At 37.1% G+C, this 22,443-nt stretch overlaps 1 protein-coding gene across 7 annotated transcripts in view; it reads left to right on the top strand.

Annotated features, from left to right (window-relative positions):
- The window catches only part of PAM (peptidylglycine alpha-amidating monooxygenase), a 151,610-nt gene that overhangs the window by 24,533 nt on the left and 104,634 nt on the right, over positions 1–22,443 (top strand). Inside the window, exon 1 of one of the 7 annotated variants that reach the window (XM_074812846.1) lies at positions 758–797. The exons of 5 other annotated variants lie outside the window; for them this stretch is intronic. The gene's annotated coding sequence lies outside the window, so the exon portion shown is untranslated. Of the gene's footprint in view, positions 1–757; positions 798–22,267; positions 22,349–22,443 lie in introns of those variants that run through there. One more of the 7 variants, XM_074812847.1, reaches the window with a different exon arrangement.

The following is a 22,443-nucleotide window of genomic DNA, read 5'->3' as shown; positions in this document are numbered from 1 at the left end:
TAGTCATGCAGTATTTTCATTTGATACTGAGTAACTGAATTAGGGAAGTCAATACAGAGTTACAGCTTTATTGAAATCTAGAAGGCCAGTGTAGAAAACCTGTTTATTCAGACTGACCTGAACTTTTGAACTTGTGTTATTGTTAGATGCTTTCAGGAGCAAATGTTTCCAAAGAATGGAGTATGTTTTCTAGTAGTATGTGAGATTTATTCTGTTGCTCAGTGCTAAGAAGCTGTATGTTCACCACAGGGTATTGTCTCCCTATAGTTATTGTTGTTTTCAGTAAGCACTAAAGCTTTTCTCTGGATGATCTTCAAATTGTGAAGATCTCTATCTGTGTCTTATTTCATTTTCTGTCATTCATGTCAAGATGATTTGACCTAAATACAACCACAGTAATTTGCTTAGGGAAGGTTTTTGAGTTACAGTGTATATGTATTAATTGAATATATAATCTCTTTTCAATTATAATAGCATATATTCAGTTATTATTTACAAATTGACACTTAGACCGTGGCCTTGAAATTGATCTTTGAGGTAAGGTCTTTGTCAAGTGTTATAATACCTGTTTGTTAGTTTTATTTGACTTGGGACTGTTGGTTTTTTGTGTTTTGATGAATGGATAGTAGTTGTCAAGAACAGAAATTATACTCACGGACCTTATTCTGCATTTCAAATTGAAGTTTCACTTGGGGCTAGACTGTCATAGTCACATCTAAAAGTGACTTGTTCTGTTTCACAGCTGCATTACTACCTCAGTGAAATCAAAGTCTGAACAGTCATGTCAATCATTTACTGTGAGTATGGCCTGTTTCTTTTAAAATATTGATGGAGTACGATGCAAGTTGACCTTGGTTGGCTCTCAGACCCCCACCCAGCTGCTCTCTCACTCTCCTTCCTCAACAGGACAGGGACATGGAACAGCTCATGGGTCAGGATGAAGACTGGGAGATCACTAATCATCATCATGGGCAAACAGACTCGACTTGAGGAAGATTAATTTAATTTATTGCCAATTAAAATAGAGTAGGATGGGCTCTCCATGGGCTCCAGCTTCCTTCAGGCCTCTCCACCTGATCAGGCATGGGGTCTTCTACAGACTGCAAGGTGGATATCTGCTCTGATGTGGGACTCTCCAGGGGCTGAAGGGGGAATCTCTGCTCCAGTGCCTGGAGCACCCCCTCCTCTTATTCACTGGCCTTGGTGTCTGCAGAGCTGTTCCTCACACTTTTTCCTCACTCCTCTCTCTCACACTGTGCTGTGCAGTGTTTTCGCCTTTCTTAAATACTGTTTCCCAGAATCGTCACCGTCTTGGCTGCAGGGCTCAGCTATGCCTTCTGGTGGGTCCTTTGTAAGTCTGTGTCTGGCATGGGGCAGCCTTTGTCTCTCCTCACAGAGGCTGCCCCTGCAACCATCCCGCTGCCAGCAGCTGCACGTGTAAACCCAATAAGACTATCAATGAAAATTCAAAACTTGATATTAAAAATAGTAATCCATTTTGGGGAGACTTGTTGTGTGTGTTGATTTATATATGCCTATAGAACGAGTTACACAGAACTAGTAAAATGGTTCAGTGTTTCCTGATTGTGTTTGCACATACATCTCTTGCAGTTGAAAATACCTTGTGAAGGGTAAAGTAACTATTAGTTTTCTTTACAGAATCAGAGAATAGTCAAGGTTAGCACAGACCTCTGGAGATCATCTTGTCTAATGACCCTACTCAAGCAGGACCACCTAGAGCAGGTTACCCAGGACTCTGTCCAGATGGCTTTTGAAAATTTCCCAAGGATGGTGGCTCCACAGACTCACTGGGTGACTTGTGCCAGGGCCTGGTCACCCTCACAGGTGATTCCTTCAGTCCTTGAGCACCTCTCCCAGTTGCCATAATGGATCAAAGATTATCAAGAGTAGCTTTGCACTGACATCAGCCAGCTCTCTTGGTACTTATGGGTACATCCCATCATAGGTTTATGTATGTCCAGTTGACTTAAGTATTCCCTGACATGATCAAGGGTATGCCTTCCTTGCTTTAGACATTCCTCCTGATGTCCTTGCCTGGGATGTGATAATGTTAGTACGATGTTTGCTCTCATTTTCTAGCATAAAAAGAGGCTTAGAGATTGGTTCAAATATGGTTCATTATTTGCCTCTACATTAAGATAAAGCATTTTATGCAGTAATTCAGTGGGTTTTATTTATTTCAATGGTGGTGGTTGCTGCTGTTAACAGTATCAGCTCCTGCTCTGGGTTAGCTTTTGTGTAGTGTGTGACAGAGTACAGCTGCAGTCAGCTGTCTGCCTTGGAGCAGTCTTTTCTGTGTGTCAATCTAGGGTTGATCTACAACTGAAGAATATGTTTTTAATGAAAATGTGATATTTAGGCCAAAGCATATTTACCTGGCAGGTGAATGGACAGTTACTTCAACCCCTGCTTCTCTTGTCAGCTGCATTTTTACACAGATAAAAACGGAGTTGCTCCTTGCCTCCTCTTCAGTTTCAAATAAGAGCTTTGTTTGTGCGTACTGCAAGAATGTCCTCTGAGCCCAATTAGAACAAATATTATTACAGTCAGGATTTTTGTCTTTAACATAGCTTCCTGAAAAGGGATTGTAACACAGACTTTGTAAAGGAGCAAAATAGTTGTCATCTAAAGCAATTCTAATATTTTGCATATCTGAATCTAAGGCCATTTCCCTTGCTATGCATGAGCTGTCAGGTGGGGTTTTTTTTTCCTTGCTGTTAATCTTTGAGGTGTCTGTAGCAGATCTTAAATATACAGAGTTGCAGCTTTCAATGAACTATACCCTAGTTACTTCCTTCTTTCAAGGTAGGATTAGGGAAAATTAGATTGTTTCAGTTTAATCACACAATGTCAGATAGGATTAGGCCTAGCATATCCAATTTTGTGACTCTCATTAACTCATTTGCAAGCCACAACTTTCTTTTAGAAGTGAAGCCTGTCAGGTATCCACATTTAGAAAAATAACTTACTGATTGGTACTATAATGAAACTTCAACAGTTATGTAAAATGCAAAGCAATCATTCTGCACTGTGGACATGAAAAATGGTACACCTAGTAGAAGCATACTGTGATGATACTTTGACATTAATTTTTCATTTGTATCAGATTCTAAGTCAGTTTGTCTTCTGTAAGTTCTTGTGAGCTGTGTAAAACTGTCCTTTCTTTCTCTGATTTTGCTAAAATTTTAATGCATATCTATCTCTCTAGTATTTCTTGAGGTCCATGTTGTAGACCAGGTACAGCAGCTGCATAGGAGGTACACTGTGGTTTTGGGCCTCCCTTAAGTGCTGTGTTGACGTGGCAGCGTCAGCTCTCAAACATAAATGCTGAAACTTTCTGGGGGTGAGATATTTGGGTGTTGTTGTGGTGCATGCTGCTTCAAAGAATGCATCAAGTTTCCTCGTCCTTTTCATCATTGGCAGCTAATTAGAGCATGTTCTGTCTCTGCTCAGGCAGTAGGGGAGGAGTTGTATAGTGCTACCTTATGGTACTCCTGTTCTCTAAAACAAAACCAAAATATGATTTACTCAATTAGATCTGCTAGCTCATGTTGTATTTTTAGTTAGGTCATTGTTTTACTTTCCAAGCAGCCTGTCATTCCTGATAATCTTTAGGAGCACTAATATCATATCCATTGTTTATAGTCATTGTTTATAGTTTTGTTAGAGCTGTGTGCTTTTTGGTGAAACTCAAACTGATTGTTACAGGGAGTATTTTGGTTTTATTTAAATTGGTGTTAAGGACAAGAGTTACATATGTTACCAGTAGATACGGGTTTAGTATTATAACTGCGTGTGGGTTTTGTTGTTGTGTTTAAAGAAGAGCTAATACATTTGAGGGATCTTTTAATAAATTTACATGCAGATAAGCAAAAAGGTGGCTTTGTTTGAAGATGTGTTAAAGTCCCGCTTCTCTTAGCATGGTCTGTCTTTCCAATTTACTTTAAAGAATATATTTTCACTGATTCTGTTTATTTTTTCATTTCTGCACACTGCAAAAGCAAGTTCCACTTAAACAACAAATCCTCATCAAAAGCAATTTTCTACATGTTTTGTACTCTGGCAAGGAATTACACATTTGCATTCTTTATGCCTACATAGCTATATTATGCATAGGACAAAGAAATCAGTAATAAAACATTTTGCAGTGGCAGTGGGTTTTGTTTTCTTTTTATATCTTTGCTTTTCTTGTTTTATTTGAAACTTCCTTGGAGAAAACAAGCTAGAAAGCTCTAGATACTGCTCTTGTGATTGTTTTGCGAAGATCATTGCTGTAACTCTCATTTCCCTGTCCATGGTACAGATCCTTTACTTTAATTGACTAAATCGAGCATGTCTGTCTTCTTGTAATAAATTTGGCCACTTTGAGTCATCTTTAAATAAAAATAAACATTCCGCCAATAATATGTATTTTCTCACCTGTAGGGCTAAGATGGAAAAACAACTGGCGGTGTAAGATGCTCATTTCCCTGCAAAGTCTGTCTCAGCTGAGCTAATTTAGGCAGTGTAGCTTGCCTTGCTCAGCTTGCTTACCAGATGTTCTCCAAGGCATTTTCTTGTAATAATTAAATATTAAAGGTTCCTTGATCAATATTTACTTTTTATATTTCTGTGTAAAAGCTAGACAGGAGCTACTGAAAGACACAGAAATAACACACTGCCATCTGTAAAATATCCAGTGTGGAGATTTGCCAGTTGTAAAGCGCTGTGAAACTGTGAATCACTTCAACATGAAAACAAAGTCAGGTATTCTAATCCTTTTTATATGCCCCTCTCAGACTTTTTGTGATTACAGGAGAGAGATTGTAGCCACAGTGTTAAATTTTGCCATTTTTTTGTTCAGTTGGGAGTTGCTTATCTGGAAAAGTAACCCACTTAGTTTGGGACAGTGGCTCTCTTATTTGTCTAATAGTGGTAGAGTTTGAGGCTGGGAACATCTATGACAAGTAATTTACACTTGTGCCATAAGCAGGCTGAGGTCTTTTCATAAGTCATTTTGCTGTAATAAAAGCTAGAGACATCTTAAAGTGTGGTGATTGTGGAAAAGTCCTTCTAGAGATGTAATTTCTGACTCAATAAAACAAAGTATTTACATGTCACTGAGACCTTTCTGAGATTTGGAAGCAGTGTAAACTCAGTATGCTCCTTGAAGTGGAAGTGTTGTTAAAATTACTGCAGGGCAATGGAGAGGAATGAGAAATTTAAAAGAATCGGTATTTGGTTCTCTCAAGCATTTAGCTGACCTTTGGTGGACTTTAGTCAGCTCTCATGCCAGCAAAGCAGTAAAGAAATGGTGGCAAACAGTGACTGAGGGATAACCCTATTTTAGGGCAAAGAAGGAAATTTTGCTGTAAGTATTGAATGAAAAGCTCTGTTGTCATTCTGTTGGCAGAGCTGCTGAAGGTATCTGATAATTGAACATACTATATAAAGCTAAGGGGGTGGAAGGAAGTTAATATATATTTCTCTTTCAGCATCTTTGTGAGGAGCATTTGGACAGAGCAAGACTAACATTTTTAGGTGAGGGAAAGTTGGGATTACTTTGGATTTCTTGTCTGAAATGCAGAAATGTAAAATGAAATGAAGAGAGCAGTCTTGGCAAGTGCCTCATTTTTTGCTCTGAGTGATGTGAACTGCTCCACCCTTACAAATATACAAGTAGGTACTATTATGTGCACTGATGTTCCTTTTAAAGAAATGTATCAGAGTTATGGGAAGTTTTGTTTTCTACAAAAAACCTGCTTGTATGTTTCAAGAATCCCTGTTTACAGGCATTAATTGCACATGAGTGTTACGGTACAGTGTTATATGTAGACTTTAATCTTCAGAGCTATACTTGAACTGTAGGAAAGATGTACAGGGCATCTTCTTACATTTTTTCAAATGTGAACGTATCAATGCAAGTGCCTAGGTACATGCTGTTTGTAAATACATTACACCATAACGGTTTTAGAAGTGATAGTATAGCCCTGTCTCTTTCCAGTTTGGATTTTTGAAGTTAATCCCTGTGTATTATGTAAAGCAAATTTGCCCAGGCAGGAGCTGTTCTGTTCAGAACTCTAATTAAAGGGATGCATAGATTTAGAAAAATAGGATTGTGTTTCAGATGCTTACGGGGAAAAGACTTGTGTTAGCTGGAGATGGACAGAATCACCTGTTGAGAACAGAGTTGTGCTGCTACTTTCCCCCTCCTCCCTTCCTTAAAGAGTGTTCTTGAAGCGATTGGTGGTGGTGGTCATTCCAGAAGTGTGTGCACATGTAGGTTCCCTCCCCCAGCATTACAACTTTGGAAAATGTGTTTGTCATGAAGTTATGTGCAGGACAAAACAACATCTGAAAAAAACAAAGTTGTGTTACCATTCTGCTATTAATGCTGCTTCTGTGAAAGCCTTCTAGGACTACCCATAATATATAATACACAGTGGGATTGGTGCCAGATAAGAGCAAGATTTGCATAGGTTTTGTAGTAGAGCCACATGAAGTAATTAAAATACTCTTCTTGGCCTTTAACAGCTGTATATTATTTATGTGTGTATGCTCCATGATATGACCAAGTTCAGGAATTGATGCTGTAGAGTAAGGAGTTGTTGCTTGAGACTACTTTCCCTCTTTTTTTACCACTGGTGTTTGTGGTGATAAGAATTGTAGCTTTGTTTTGTCAACGTATCACTGTAGAAAATTAGAGAAACCCTTGCGCTGGAGATGTACATATATTAAACACGATGATCTGCTAATTCAAAATGTTTTCTAATTGAACTTGTTATTCATAGTCATTTACATTCCATCATACTACTAGTATATTTTTTCTGTGTCATACCAATTTATCATTTCCTGCTTTGACAAATGATAATCTGATTATTTTCAGCAATATTCTAACATAGTAAATGTTCATCACTTTATAAGCTGGTACCTCTTAGAGCTTGTCCTGTACCTACCTGTTTTAACAGTTACTGACTGAAATGGCTTATGCCCAGATTTCAATATGGATGGGGCATAAAAGTTGCTGAAAATGTTCCGGGAAACAGTGGTAAATTTTGTGTTGTGTATTCGTGATCTCTTGCAGAAATTGTGGGTGGGGGAAGAGATCTCCGGAAGAGATGGGAGTAAGTAGCTTAGAATGTCTCTTAATAAGAACAGGACTTCAGATTATGCTGTTGTTATTGCTTGAGCTACTCTTATTCTTTCTACTGCTGTAGAAGTGAGATTCTTAGAATATTATGGAGTCTTAGTCTAACAGCCTTCGAAGCTTATGCATACAAGGAAACCATTATATGTGTCTGCAAAAATGAAGTCAAGATTGTTCTACATACCAATCTTAAGTTTTTTAGTACTTGACTTTTTGACCTTAAGAAAGAATTTTTGTGCTAGGCTTGCATCATTATTTGCAATCACATTCTAACCTAAGCTGATATCCTAACCTCGTGCCTGTCTACAGTTACATAAAAATAGCATGACTCCTTGTTTGGATTTTTCTTTGGTTGGTTGGGTTTTTTTTTCCTCTTGGAACCCACACTTTATTCAGCTCAAATGAAGACTCCCAAGAAGCACGTGAAACTGTCATTTGGCATTTTTTCTTCTTTTTTCCTTTTCTTTTTTATTGATACTTGTATCTGACCTGAATCGGTTGGGTTTCTGTGGGGATTCCAAAAGGGATGTTGTATATAGAAACCCTCTTGTCTGACAGTATCAACTTTCATACCAAATTAAGTTACTGTTCAAGGAATGAAAAAGGTAGCCTTTATTTTTACTTAGTTTTTGAAGCAGTCAAGTGAGTTAGCTTGAGATGGAAAAGGAAGTTGTAGAATTTTTCTGGAGAAATACTTTCACATGAAATTGTAGTTGGAAAAAACCTGAGACAGTCACCAACCTACTAAATCAAGACCTCTGAGGTGATGGATTTATTGGATTTATTTATTATTACATCCTCTGAGGAGATAGATGTAATTAACTAGACGTGCCAGATACTGTCTGTTCCTCCTCTTTCCAAAACGGAAAGGACATTGTGGGAAAGGTGTTTTGGATACATGCAACTTTAAAAGCAGTATGTGCCATCTAGCAATTTAAGATTGCATACATTCTAATTTTCATCCTTTGTAACTACCTTTTCAACTAGAGGTTAGTGCTTCAATTCTAGAACAAGCTTTTACATTTGGCTTCAGGCTGATCTGTTTAGATGAGGGAGCTGTATTTTTTTTTTTAATTATTCACTTGAGAATGAATTTGAGACAGTAAATACCTTTGCATCTTTCACACTGTGGCTGTAGAAGTTTCACTGTTCATATTGCTTTAGCCCTTTTGGCTTTTGGGCTTCCTAACAAGAGCTACCTAGCTTGTTATGTCAATCGCTAAAGGTGGAGTTGGAAGGAATAGGATAGGTACAGTTTTCTGCTTTTGTTGAGCTACTATTTGGAGCTGCTATTTGTCTCTGTATGTATGCATCCACATAGATGAGTGCTGTTAGTGTCCTTTAGGACCTAATACCTGTCTCAGCAGAGAATCAACAAGAAAACGCTAGTTATGGCTTTCCACATTGCTGCAGTTAGAGGGAACTTATTTGATTTGTGTATATAACTTTATGATAAAAAATTTCTCTCAACTGTTGTCTACTTATGTTGTCTAACTTTTCTCTAAAGTGTGAATAGCATTATATACATAAAGCAACAGAGGCTGTGATGGAGAGCAGTACAGTCCTTTGTACCTTAGACTGATGGCTTTGAAATCAGGTGTGTGTGCAGGAAGTTTGCTATGAAAAGCAGTCTATGTATGTGAAGTATGTGAAGCATTTTGCACTTGTATTTGAAAATGGGGCCACAAAGTGTGCTTTTTAAGAAAAAGAACCCAACCAAGTTGCAAAATTTAGTCTGCAAGAGTTGTCATGTTCAATGACCAACTACCTGTGGAAGTGGTTGTCTCAGTAGCGTTCTTAAATCTACCATCTCATGATCAGAGCTTTCAGCCTAACTGTAAAGTGCAGCTTTGTTGTAAGGGTTTGATTGATGTTAGAATTGAAACAATGACATTCATTAAACAAGCAGGTTACAACAGCTCTTCTAGATACTCCAAAGCAGGGAAATCCTCACTCACTGTATGTGGAGAATCTCTGTGTGTTGGTTGGAAGCCAACATCAGCCTCCTGCATAGGAGGCAACGTTGATTTCCTTAGAAAGGAACAGGTATTTTTGCATTGGCAGGTTGCTGTCTAAACAGAACTGTCCATATTTTAAGCAATCCCTTGTGCTCCATATTGAGTGACAGTGTTCACAAGGTGGTCAGGTTGCTGGCCATACAGTTCAGCATGCTATTTTATGTTCTTTTCACACAGATACAGAGTATGAACTGACTGTCTCATATGATGTTGAAGAACTTGTGTAATGCATCATCCTATGAACTGTTTTTTTTTCTTTGAAATGGCTTTTCTGATTAAGTTTTTAGACTTCTAAGTATCATAGAAGTTAATGAAAGCACTGTAGCATTACTCTTGCAAAATTTGACGTATTGGTATATTGACAACCACCTTTGGTTTTTGGTTGGTTTGGATGTTTTGTTTGTTTGTGGTTTGGTTTTTTTTTTTGTTTTGTTTTTTTAAATCTCTAACAGTTATGGGGAGGGCAAGGTCAGGATTAGATTGGAATAGAAACTGTCAAAGATTACCCGATAATCCTATCTTTAAGGGAAAAAATAAAATTTCTTTCAAGATTCTAGCTTGCTGGTTTGAGCCAAACTCAATAGATAAAATGATTGATTCTGTCTTCTCTGGGGAAATAGTACACTTCTGAAAGAAGAACTGTTAACTGATCATACTGCTCTGACAGAGCATTAGCTGGGGAAATGACCACTAAGGGGGAACATGAGTGCCTAGAGAGTTCAAAACTGGAGTATCTGCATCATTGTTCTTTAACACAAATATAATACAAAATAAAGTAGTGAAACTGATTTCACAATAAATCTATCATAGTAAAGCCAGACCTGTAGACAGCAACTTCCTTCCCACATGCCCTTGAAAATTAAAAACCCAAACTTTGTGGAACTAAAACCTAAAGCCAATGTGACTTGGAGGTTTCTTTTGCCCTTTTTACCTTTCATCCCCTACACTTCCATTTTGATTTTGTGTAATTCTGATTGGATCTTTAGTCATGTAGTTATTCTTTAGTTTGGAAAAAAAACCAAATAAAACCCAGACGAGCTATTTGTATGCAAAGTGGAGAGAATACTGCAGCTTTCTGGAAAGCTTAGCCGAAACTTATTCAGCTATCTGTTGGCCATATCATGTCACCACTGGTACTATTTACTTGAGCTTTGTCCTTCCTAAGTGATATATTGTCAGATAGTCATTGAAGTTGAGACAGACATGATACTAGGATAAATACCTCATTTTAGAGCATGTTTATATTGTACATCATTTTATATTGTACCTGAGCCTTAGTATTAGGACTTTAGGTTCTGTTGTGATCAGTCTTTGACTCTCTGGTACAGAAAAACACTATACTTAAAACCATGCTGTGACTTGAAGAAGAGAACATCTCAATGTGGTGGTATCAACGCATGCAAATAGAGAAAACAAAATACAAATGCTTATAAAATTGCTACCTAACAGTATCTTCTTGAACTGTGACTCCTGGCAGATTTTGCAGATGTCAGAAGATTTCAGTAATGGATTCAGGCTACAGCACTTGTCATTTAAAAAGTCACATCACAATTAATAGATTCAGGATTCAGGTTTTTTTTCTGCACAGTGTCGCACTCATTGCCTCTGTGACAACCTTCATTTCCTTCTGAGCAAATGGAAGCCCAGTAGCACGAGCCTCAGGAAGTCGTTAAAGCAATTAAAGGCTTCTCTCTCTCTGCACATTGCATGGTTACCATAGTATCCTCTGCCTCCAAGTCTTTAGTGATGATGTCAGTATGCATACAGGGGCTATGCACAGCATCTACATGAAGATGATTCAGCCCTTGCTAAAGATCATAAGCATCTCTCCATACGTTCTATTATCTAGTGTCATTTTAGGAATTCACGAGGCTGAAAGGTAAGTGCCTTTTGCTTCATATTTAATATTTTATATGTATCCTTACACTATGATGTGTCAGAGTTGCTTTTTTAATCCTCTGCTGCATTGTTCACTAAACGCATGAAGTGTGTTTTAGCTGAAGCAATTGCATAGCTTGTGTAATTTAAATTTGGCAAAGTCTAGCTAATTGTTAATAATATGAAAAAAAGGCCTACTAAAAATTTCTGAAGTTAAAAACTGGTTTATTAAGTAATTAGCATTTTTTTTTTACCAATTAAAATTCCCAGGGCTTTTTTAATCATAAGAATAGAACACAAATTATGTAATGGGAGCATTACCTAAGAGAAAAATGTTCAAGCTTTTTTTATTAAAACAAAACAACAAAAACTAACCCCCAACTCACATTACCTTTTCTTTTTTCTTGTCTTCTTTATGTGGATAGTAGAACAGTGGATGAACATACTCACCCATGTAACTATTCTGCATGCAATTTTGTTTGTATAAGAGAATGTGAATTCTTACTGAAATCTACTGTTACTCTTTAGGAAAGCAGAGGTTCTGTTGTTTACCTGGAACAGTGGAAAAACATAATGAAACACTGAAGGAACTGATTTTATGAGAGACTCAGAGGACTCCTGCATGTTTTGCCCTTGCAAGCCAAGTTTAATTGTAAGCCTGAGATGCTGAGCTGTTAACCATTTGGTTTCACAGTTGGAATTTTTTCCCTTCTCCCAGTCCACTTTCTGCATTGCTTTAGATTACTGTAATTGTAGATGGCCATGCCCAGTATGTAAAGTGTCTGATCACATCTTTTACCAAAAAACCGAGAAACCACCCCAAAACAAAACAAAAAACCCCAGTGCTGCAGGAGCTAAGCTGCAGAACTATAAAAAATGTCCTCTTAAGTTGTCTTTAAATGCCTTGTGACTTCATTTTGGGTTTATTGTATTTCAGTTTCTCTGCTCTGAAAACTGCGTGGTTTTACTTACAGAACAATCTATGTATTTAATACTTAAATGTAGAAAAATTTTGGGGTGCAAGTGGGGAACAGGGAAGAACTATTAGTGTAAATGGAAAAAAATTTCTAACAAAGGAGTTTGGTGTTGCAGGAAATTGTACTCTTGTTTTGTACAAGCTCACCAATTTACCCCTCTTCCCTGTCCCCCCCATTAAGTTTACAGTAGGCAAATATTTCTTTCCCTCTATCTGCTTTGTTTTATGTTTTCTGATTATGATGTCCATTGTTTTATTTATACACTAAGTCTTTTTTGGGAATGAGGTTGTCTATTGACATTTCTTAAGTGAAATGTTTAGTATGCACTGGCTAATAAGACACTTAGCCAGTATAATGCTACACACAAGGTGAGATGTAAAATTACTATTAATCACAATAGATGTGGCGCATTAGAATAATGAGGAAGACAGTCTAGTGACAATATTTTGGGTTTTTTGGATATTTTTAAGTCAATGTAGACTGAAGATTTTTTGCTTTCTGGTACAAAGATATACGTGCTTTTTTTTTTTTTCCCTCTACTTGACTGTCTAGCTATTAGTTTGGATATTAATATGGAAGAGGAGAAGAATATTTTAGGTGAACTGAAGAAGCCAACTCCCCTTCTAGTACTTACATCTATTAACTTTCATACTTGATATTTTAAAAAAAAGATCTGTTTGTGTACTAAATGCAGTCTCATATTGGTCACAGCGTACTCCTTTATTTTATGGCTTTAGGTGTTGTGCATCTTTTCTGTTTTAATCTGGAAGGTTACCTAGCAAGTAAGGACAACAAGATGCATAAAATACTAAGGAACAGGATATTTAACTATATTAACTATATTTAACTATTACAATTTGAATTATTTTAAAGTTGCTTTTGTAGATTTTGGGGGAAAAAAACACCAACCCTTAGGGTTCTGTAGTCCTGTAGTCAGAGCTTTGAAACTGCTTTGGTTAACTGTCAAAAGTTGTACATAATTGTGCAGAAGAAATTAAGACTAAAAATCCACCCATAATTTCCCCTCCTGAAATCTGTGGAAAAAGAGCTGATTCTGAGGATTTTGCCATTTTTCTATTGAATTTCATTTGAGCATTTCCATATTATGTGACTAAGGAAACATATTTCAAGCTGCGTATATATGTTGGTTGTCTTATGTAGCTTCTCATAAAGTTGAGAAGGTTGATGGTGGTCCTAAATGCAAACAAGATCATGATCTCAAACATTAGGAATACTATTTTTAAGACAGAAACTGTTTTAGAAGACAAAGATTTCAGTTAGGAAAAAAAATGCACATGTGGAGTACATGTAAGTGGAGCAGACTGTGTAAACAGATGTACAGTTTTCATGTATCTGTAAATTGTTTTTATTAAACAATTTTCTGTGTACTTTTTGGCATGTTTTTTCAATGGATCAAAGTGAACCTAACATACAGAAGTGATTTGCAAATTAAGTTACCATATATATGAAAAACCAAACCAAATGTTTTGGAAAAAAGGAAAGTCTTATTCTTCAAAATAAAATCGTATTCTAAATTTATCATAGATCAGTGTAATTGTCAGTTTCAAGGTAAAAATTAATATGATGTTTTATCATAGAAAATGTAAGCTATTTATCTTTCTTGAATGAGCACTTTAAGTGTACAAAAAGAAATAAAGACTTTACATACAAACATAAATACTTCATCTTTGCCAGTACAGTTACTCAGTAACATTGAATACCAGCTATATTTAAATGTAAATGGACCTAGTTCCAGCCACAAATCAGTTGAATATAACAGCATTTTTGAAAGTTGTTAAAAATGGGTTGTTACTTCCAAACATCTTACTGAGTTATAAATGAATTTATAATTCTATCAAATCTAGATATTAATAATTACTGTTGTAGCATATTTTAACCCCTGAAATGCAGTTAGCAGTTTCAAGTCTTATTTTTTCATAGTTTATGCTAGCAGCAATGACATTTTTATCATCTTTAGGATTGCATTTCTTGTCCCAAAAGACACCATTTTATTAACTACCTTTTTCATGTTTGTTTTTTTTTCTCTTAAGCATGTGCATTTGATTTTAACTATTGTCTCAATTAAAACCAGCATATTACAAATCATCTTGAAGTTGTTAGAATGATGGCTGTTGATTGTTACTTCCTAAATTTGCTTTTAAACTGCTTTGATTGTGTTACTTTGTGGATGCAAACAATATTACATGGCTATCACTGAAGGGAAACAAAGGCAGTTTTTTATTAAAAAAAAAAAGGTAATTTTGGCCATTGGAGAGATTTTGTTGAAGAATGCTATTGTAAAGGCTAATGATGTGACAACAGATCACATTGACAGTTTGATGATTTGCATACACACTTACAGATTTAAGTTTCAGTTCTAGTTCATTTTAGTTCTCCATTATTATATCCTGAGCAGTTCTTTAAGTGACTTAAAAAAAGCAAGGAGAAGTAAGCTGTGTTTAGCTAGCAGCAGACACCTAACAGGTCCTGTATGGGAGGAAGCCTGATTTTTTTTTTTTTTTTTTCTTCAGGAGTTCTTCCTGCTTTGTATCCTGGCATAAGAAGACAAGTGACATTCTGTACCTAGTTTTTGGGGAGCAGTTTTAAGAAACTTTTTTACTTTAGCACATTAGATACAACCATCCAGTAAGTAATACATGTAGCAAAGGAAAAATGATTGTCCAAGGCACAACTGTTTCTTTCATGACATTTCTGTTTAATGATATAGCAGTAGTTTGGGGTTGGGGACTTCTTTTTTCTTTATTTATAGTTTTTTTTTTTTTCCCCACCAGGGCTTTTGACTCTATGTTCAGATCTTACATTGAAACGATTTGTTACAGAAAGACAACTTTTGTTTGTTCTTCCACTATAATCCTGTTAGATCATTTATAGGGGTGCATGTTTGGGTGTACTCCGTATTGTAATACTGGTAGAGGTACTTGAGATCTTCTGTTACAGTGGTGTCATGTTTTCTCCATTTTGAGCAGAAAACAAGCAGGGATTATAGGAGGACTGAGGGAAAGGATAAAGACCACTTTAAAAAAAGAAATATGCTTTTTTTCAAGTCTGTAATACTGGCCTGTAATACTGCCTTTCTTGGCCTGCTCAATCTGTCGAGATTTTCCCCCCATGCAAAGTTTTAAGCTATTTTTGCATAGTTATATCTTTAAAGCATGGAGCTCTGCCTTTTTTCCGCTTAAGTTAATTATGGAGAAAATGTGTAGTTTTTCAGAATCAATCAGTGATGTTTACTCAGTTGTCTTCTGGCTCTTACGACATTATTTGTACATCTGTATGTGGAATGGGGAAATGAAAGCCATGCAGCTTGCATTTTAGTCAATAGGAGAAAAATTGTGCCCTGCTCTTGCTAAGATTTGCTGACAGGATGTATGTAATATTTTTAGTCTTATCAAAATTGTCATGGTTCGAGCCCAGAGGGCAACTGAGTACCATGCAGCCACTCACCCCTTCTGCCTCAGGAATAGGAAGGAGGAAATAAAACATAAGGTTCAGGGATCAAGATAAGGACAGAGAGAGATCACTCACCCATTATGGTCATGGGCAAAAGACAGACTTTTTAGGGGAAGAACATCAGTTTAATTCAAACACCACCACCAGTTAACAAACAGAGTAGGACAGTGAGAAGTATAACCACATTTTAAAAACACCTTCCCCCCATCCCTCCCTTCTTCCCAGGCTCAAGCTTTGTTCCTGATTTCTCTACCTCCTCTCCCTGCAGCAGGACAGAGGAGTAGGGGATGGAGGTGCAGTCAGTTTGTCACATGTTGTTTCTACCTCTCCTTTCTCCTCAGGGGGAGGACTGCTCACACTCCATGCTGGAGCAGGGGTCTCTCATGGGAGACAGTCCTCCATCCCATGGGCTGCAGCTTTTCCCGGGATGCTCCAGCATGGGTGCCTTCTGCATGTTGTAATCCTCCCAGCAACGAACTGCAATAACAGGGGCTTCCCACAGAGTCCTGGCCTTCTTCGGGCACATCCACCTGCTTTGGCATGGGGTGCTCTATGGCCTGCAGGTGGTCATCTGCTCCACTGGTAACTTCCATGGGCTGCAGGCTCACACCCTGCCCTGTCACCACAGAGCACCAACCCCCCCCTCCCCCCCACCCCTTCCTCCTCCTTTCTTCCACTGACTTCAGTGTTTGCAGAGGTGTCCTCCTCATAACTTCTCCTCAAAACTCCCCAACTCCTCCTTCTAGGTTCCCCTTCTTAAATATGTTATCACAGAGGGGGCACAGCCACCATTGCTAATTGGCTCAGGCCTTGGCAAGATGTGGGTCCGACTTGGAACTGCAGGAGCTTTGAGAAGCTTCTCACAGAGGGCCACCACTGTGGCCCCATTCCCCACTACCAAAACCCTCTCCACACACACAAACCTAACACATTTCCACCCTTTCATCTGTGAATCACATAATTAAGAATTATCATTAAAATCCACATTCATTATACAAGACAGTATTCACACATTTCACTCACATCAACACAAAAAAACAACAAAGCAAAAAACCCCCTTCCCCATGTTAAAATAAAAATAACATCATCACAATTCTGAAATACAATCCACCCCTTGTCCCTCCACCACAATTACAACAGAAATTCCCCTGATTATTCTGGTAACAGGGTTCCCATAACAGGGTTCACACACACAAATCCAACAGAAAAATAAATAAAATTACTTAGAGATAAGCAGTCACATAATTCTGTAAGATTGTATCATTTAATCAGGAGGGCTTCAAATGTAGAAAAATCCATATGCAACAGTTTTGTATCTGTCTTTTTTCTATTATTCCAAAAATCTCCTTCCGCTGTGCACCTGAGATGTAGAACTTCCCCTCTGTAGCTGTATGAAAATGAAGAACAATCTGCATAAAGTTTTTAACTGTCTTTCTTTTAAATGTCTTCCTTTTGTCGGGAGCCATGTGTATGTGTTTGTCTAAATATTTGTAACAAAATAGTAATAAAACAGTCAGAACTGGTAGTTAGAACTGGTATGCTCCTGAACTAATTCTAAAATTCTGGTGTTTTTCATAAATACTTCCAGTTCATATTGATTGGTAACCTGTTTTCATTCCACTAGTGATTGATTCCCAAAATTATATTTTATTGTTCTAAAAATACTGCTTTCTGGTCTTTGGAATATTGTGATGTCCTGTAAATATGATTATTTTGCAATGGCAGGTGACTTAGGTGTTGGTTCTTTAGGAGGAAAAGACTATAGAGGCAAATATACAACAAAAGTAATAGTGTACGAAGAAAAACATTTTAACGTTCTATAGAGCTCTTGTTATCCTGAACTGGCTGTTGTGTCTGCCGTGTTTATCTACAACACCTAATTCTGGAGAATTTTTTTTTTTTAAAAAAGAAAAGAATCCCTTGACAATATTTAGCTTATTCTGCATGAGAGGGAAGTCGGACTTCACTGATTTTTTTTTTTTTTTTTTGAAGGATTTCATTTTGGGCTTGTATAGTTTGGTTTTTTTTGTGTTTTGGTTTTCAAGCCCCCTTTTCCATCCCCCCAAGTTGCAGTATTGTTAGTTTTGGGTTGTTTTCTGGAATAAAAGTCAAAATTATGAAGCCACACAATTACTTTGCCTTCTTGATCTCAGTCTTTTGACTGTTTAACCTCAGAATAGAAGCAGTGCTTTGCATCTAGCAAAGGCATTAATTATGATTCAGTAAAGTACCGCTGTTCCTGCAGTTCCATTATGCACTAGAATTTATACCAAGGTAAAAGGATTTCAGTTGGAAGTGCTGCAAGACTCTTGGCTGAAAATAAATTATGTTGACTTCAGTTAAAGCTGCACAGTTTATTCTGGGCCTGAATTTGATTTTCAGTTTTCTTAATATAAATCTGTAAGTGATTTATGATTGAAAAGAGTGGGAGTTAGAAGGGAGCCTTAAGTCCAGAACTAAACCAGACCGTCTGGGTTTCTACAGGAATGAAACAGTCTTGGATCTCTCTGCAAAATTTCTGTGTCTGACTTCCATTACTTATAGAGCAAGTCCCGTAGCTTATTTCTTTTTTTAGAGTGGAGCAGTAGAATTAGGCTGATGAATCTTTTTACTTGATGGTATGTAAGGAGCCTCTTAGTAATTGTTTTTGTGTTCTTAAAACACACCTGAAGGAAGCTTTAGTGCATGAGGAGCACAGTGGATCAGTCACTCTTGTTCTTAAAGCTTCGGAGAAATACTGCTGTGGGCTAGTGAAGAAGGATCAGATTCCTACAATGAATACAGTAATGTTACAATGGCTGTACTACTTTTAGCTTTTTTTTTTTTTCTTTAATTAAAAATTTAACATAACTTGAAGACTTTGAGGGCTTTTGCTTTATTAGTAAAGACATCCCTGAAAAGGGGGTTGTAGTTTGTTCTATAGTGTTTGCTTTCAGAAATTCCCTTAGGGAAGTGACACGTGGATTTGAAGGGCAGGAAAGGAGCAAGTTCTTCAGAAAAGTAGTGTGGAACTTCAGTGCTGCAGTGACTTGGTGTTTAAAGTGAGCTTTACAGTCAGTCAGAAGGAACATGACAGTACAGTTTCTTTAAGGTTCCCCTAGAGTACCCTAACCTAGATCTGAAGAGTTGTGAACTAATCCATTTAGTAGTATGCCATTCCTCTTTTTCCTACTTGGAAGGACCCTACCTGGAAACAGGGATGCCTCAGAGGTTCCCTGGCTGACAACTGAGATTGGCCTCACTGTTGCCTCAGAATAATTGCTGCTATAGACCTTTTGGATGAGATAAGAGCGGGGTGGGGTGCTTTTCTATGCTTCCCCCCTCCATGCAGCTGAATTTACTAAATAATAATGAGTGAATGAGAGTTTAAATAGATTTTTCAACATACACTTTAACAGAAAACTTTTTTTTTCAGGAAGCTCTTAAGCTTTATTTATATTTCAATATTTTAACCTTTTTCTCTGCAAACAGTGCATGATGCCTACTCATGGGTAACCTTTAGTTAAAAGAGTTTATGTTTTAATGTTACAAAATTCTGGAGCCATTAAAGGTATAATGAATGGATTTGCTATAGTAATTAAAACAGGTAGAGCTCATAGCTGAAGTGTATTTGAGTGGCAGTCAGTGTTACATGGTGCTGAACATAAGCACCATCTGCCTTCACCCCGTTTGAAAGAGTGTTCTCAGGAGAATATTTTGTGATTATCATGAGGTAATTTTAACTTCTCTGCCTAGTAGAATATCTATCTCCTGCCTGAAGATACAATAAAATGGCAAAGAGAATGATTCCAATTTTAGGCAATACCATGGACTACTTTTTGTAGATTTTATTAAAAAAAAAAAAAAAAAAGTGTTTTGCAGATAATATATTGTAAAATTCAGAATATATCTACAGAAGAGAACTTTTCTGGGTTTTTGAGATAATTTAAGATCAAGTTTAGACTGATGAAAAATCTGTATAAACATTTACTTGGGATTTTTTGGGGTTTTTTTTCACCCCTGGTAGGGAACTGCCTTTGTCGTCTTCAAACTTAACCCTTGTCAGGTCTTTTTCTTAATCTCTTATGTAGTCAAATCTCAAGTTTTGTTTTATTATGTAATATAAAACCTGTCTGGCTTTTTGTGTTTTTCTGGACATCCTTAAAAAGGAGTGTTAAGTAGAAGAAATTCACTCATGTCTATTAGAGCTCACAGCTTGAGACAAAAGATCAAAGGCAATGGTTGAAGTATTCATGCTTTTCATTTCAAGCAAATACTGAATTAACTCTGAAGTACAATGTTTTAAAATTCAAAAGTAACCATTTCCTTGCTGATCAAAGCAAACACCAAATAGTTGCTGTAGGCAAAGGTTCAGTTGGGCTGCAGTTCCCCATTTGAATTGCAGTTGATTTTATGGATTTTATATTATAAGTAAGAGTAGTCTGCTATCTGGGCTGAGAAGCCAGACCTGTTTGCTCAGGCAGCTTGATTTTTTCTCAACTCAAATCAAGTTTATGACCATCACAAGATGTGGAAATTAAAGCAGTTTTTGCTATTACTACTGTTCTTTCTTACAGTGGAGTGCAGTTTTCAAAAGGGACTGAACTTAAAATAGTGACTTATTTAACAGGGAGAATTCTCCACTCTGTACTATAAAGATTAGGTGACTTCTTAAAATTAAAATTGCTGCTTGCATTGTTTTAATTTGGGCTTGCTGAGTCTGCTGACAGACTGCATTATTTAGATGCGATCTATGTTTCCCATTTCAGTCAGCACAAAGCTGCTTAATTTTACTGCCCTGCTGGAGCTTTCCTCTCTCCTGTCCTGCTGGGGTAGGCCAAGAGCTCTGTGCAGAATTGGGAAGCAACTTACCCTAAGTGTGAACAAACTGCTACTTAAAAGCAAAGAATTCTCTTCAGTGAATTTAGCTAGCTGTTACAAGGATGAAGATGTTTCTGTTATCTTGAAGACACCATACACAAGCATTTCATTTGTTATGGGGAAAGTACAACAGGGTATGGAAAAAAAGTCTGATTTCCGGTTTTTAGTGGGAATAGTTATAGCTATTAGTGAAATACAATTTTGAAAATGTTCTGGTAAGATTGTTTTGAAAAGAAAACTTGATCTTTTTTGATTATACTTTGAAAAGGGGTCTTTGCATCACTTGTGTAAATAAATTTTTATGAATAACTGGCAGATTTGCTTTATAAATCTACTTTCTTCAAAAGAAATTTGTCAGATTTTAATTTGTCTATTTATATTATGGACATTATTATTTATTTTGTGACTCTTAGTTTGCACAATATTATCACTGACAAAACTGGAGTTAGGGCTGCTACTGGTTTCCCACTAGGTTTGATAATGGATTTTTATGACTACCTTGTTTTCCATCTTTAACAAATGCTCAACAGGAAAGCAAACTTCAGATACACACTGCATCTGTTTTCAGAGCAGGATCTTGGATAGGCAGTTGTAGTTGATGTCTTCTTGCTTAACTTTCTGAAACTGGATGGTAGAAAAGCACACAGTAAGAGTATGTTTCTGTTTGCAGCACATCAGCTGGAGCTGCTGAAGCCCCCTGGAAAGCTGTCAGACTTTCTGTTTGCTGCTGCCAGTATTGTGGTGAAAGAGAGCAATACTGGCTTTCATTCATGCAGTGCTAAAAATAGGTTGTATTAACACAGTTTGTTGGTTTGTTTTTTTTTTTTTTTTTCCCCTCCTCAAAAGCATCACAATGAGTATCAAATTATATCAGGCCTCTCTGACTGCGAAATAATGTAAGAATATAGAAAATGTTTTTCTCTGCAGCTTAATGCAGAATCTGATTTGATTCTCTTCAGCCAAAGTACAGTGCCAGGAGTGATAAATGATGCAGCTGTTTTGTCATCTGATACAAAACACCTGTGAAAGTACTGGATAAGTAATTAGAATTGTCTGTTTTGAGAAAGGAATGAATAGGAAAATTCAAATGTGGGTAAAACAGGAAACAATATTAGAACTAATTCTGTCTGTTCTTACTAGAGAATGCTTGCAGCATCCTGTATTTCTGTCTTCCCCTTCAATACCTCAATGGCAATTTCTTTGAAAATATTAAAATCTGTTAAAACTGCTTGAAAACAAATTTGAGATGACTCAGCTGGTAGTCACGTGTTTCTTGAAAGTTCTTCCATGTGGTGGGTATGTGGAAAAGAAATTAAGGTCTGCTTCCATCTAGCAGTTATGTTAAAAATAAGTAAAGTGTACATGCAACTAAACAGCATTAGGTTTTATTTTGCTGCGTCACCTTCATTCAGCCTACGTTCTTTTCCTCTTCACTGCCCATCTCATTCACTTCTATAGAAGTTAAGCTCTGTTTGCAGCTGTCTCCTTATTTAACTGCCTTTAAAAGGAGCATGGAGCACAAGTAAAGCAGCCTGGCCTATCGGAGGTGTCTGGTTGCAGGCGCAATAGCGACACTGGTGCCTGCTGCTTCAAAATTGCTTTTTTCCACTTGCTCCAGATAGTTTGTTACACTTCAGCAGATTGCCTGTAGGAAAGTACAGCTGTGTGACACATTGTGAGATGTTGATGTATGTTGTACAGTTACAGCACTAACAAATACAGCTTTTATCTATGATTGAAATCCCATGCAAATATAGTGCAGCTGTGCAGCTCAGACTTCTGTCAGCCTGCTATAGTTTGTCTCGGGGTGCTTGTGAAACTTGCATGCACACTGCTGTGCAGTTACAAAAAAAACCGTTATCACTTCTTCAGGTGTATCTTCCTTCAGGTAGCTTACGTGAAGGAGGGAAGCACTGCATACAGTCCCAAACTGTGAGTTAAACTTCAAGGTATACGATGATGGGACTGCTCAGGGTGCGGCACTATGGAATTGAATGGTAAGGATAGTTGTGTTTCTCCATGAGTGAGTATTAATTTAATTTCTATTCCTGCAGACTTTCTCAAGGAATAAATAAGATATGCAAATTTTAAG

This window comes from Strix aluco, chromosome Z (assembly GCF_031877795.1).
Source record: "Strix aluco isolate bStrAlu1 chromosome Z, bStrAlu1.hap1, whole genome shotgun sequence".
NCBI lineage: Eukaryota > Metazoa > Chordata > Aves > Strigiformes > Strigidae > Strix > Strix aluco.
The sequence above is the reverse complement of the archived record's forward strand: the minus strand, read 5'-3'. Positions and strand labels throughout refer to the sequence as shown.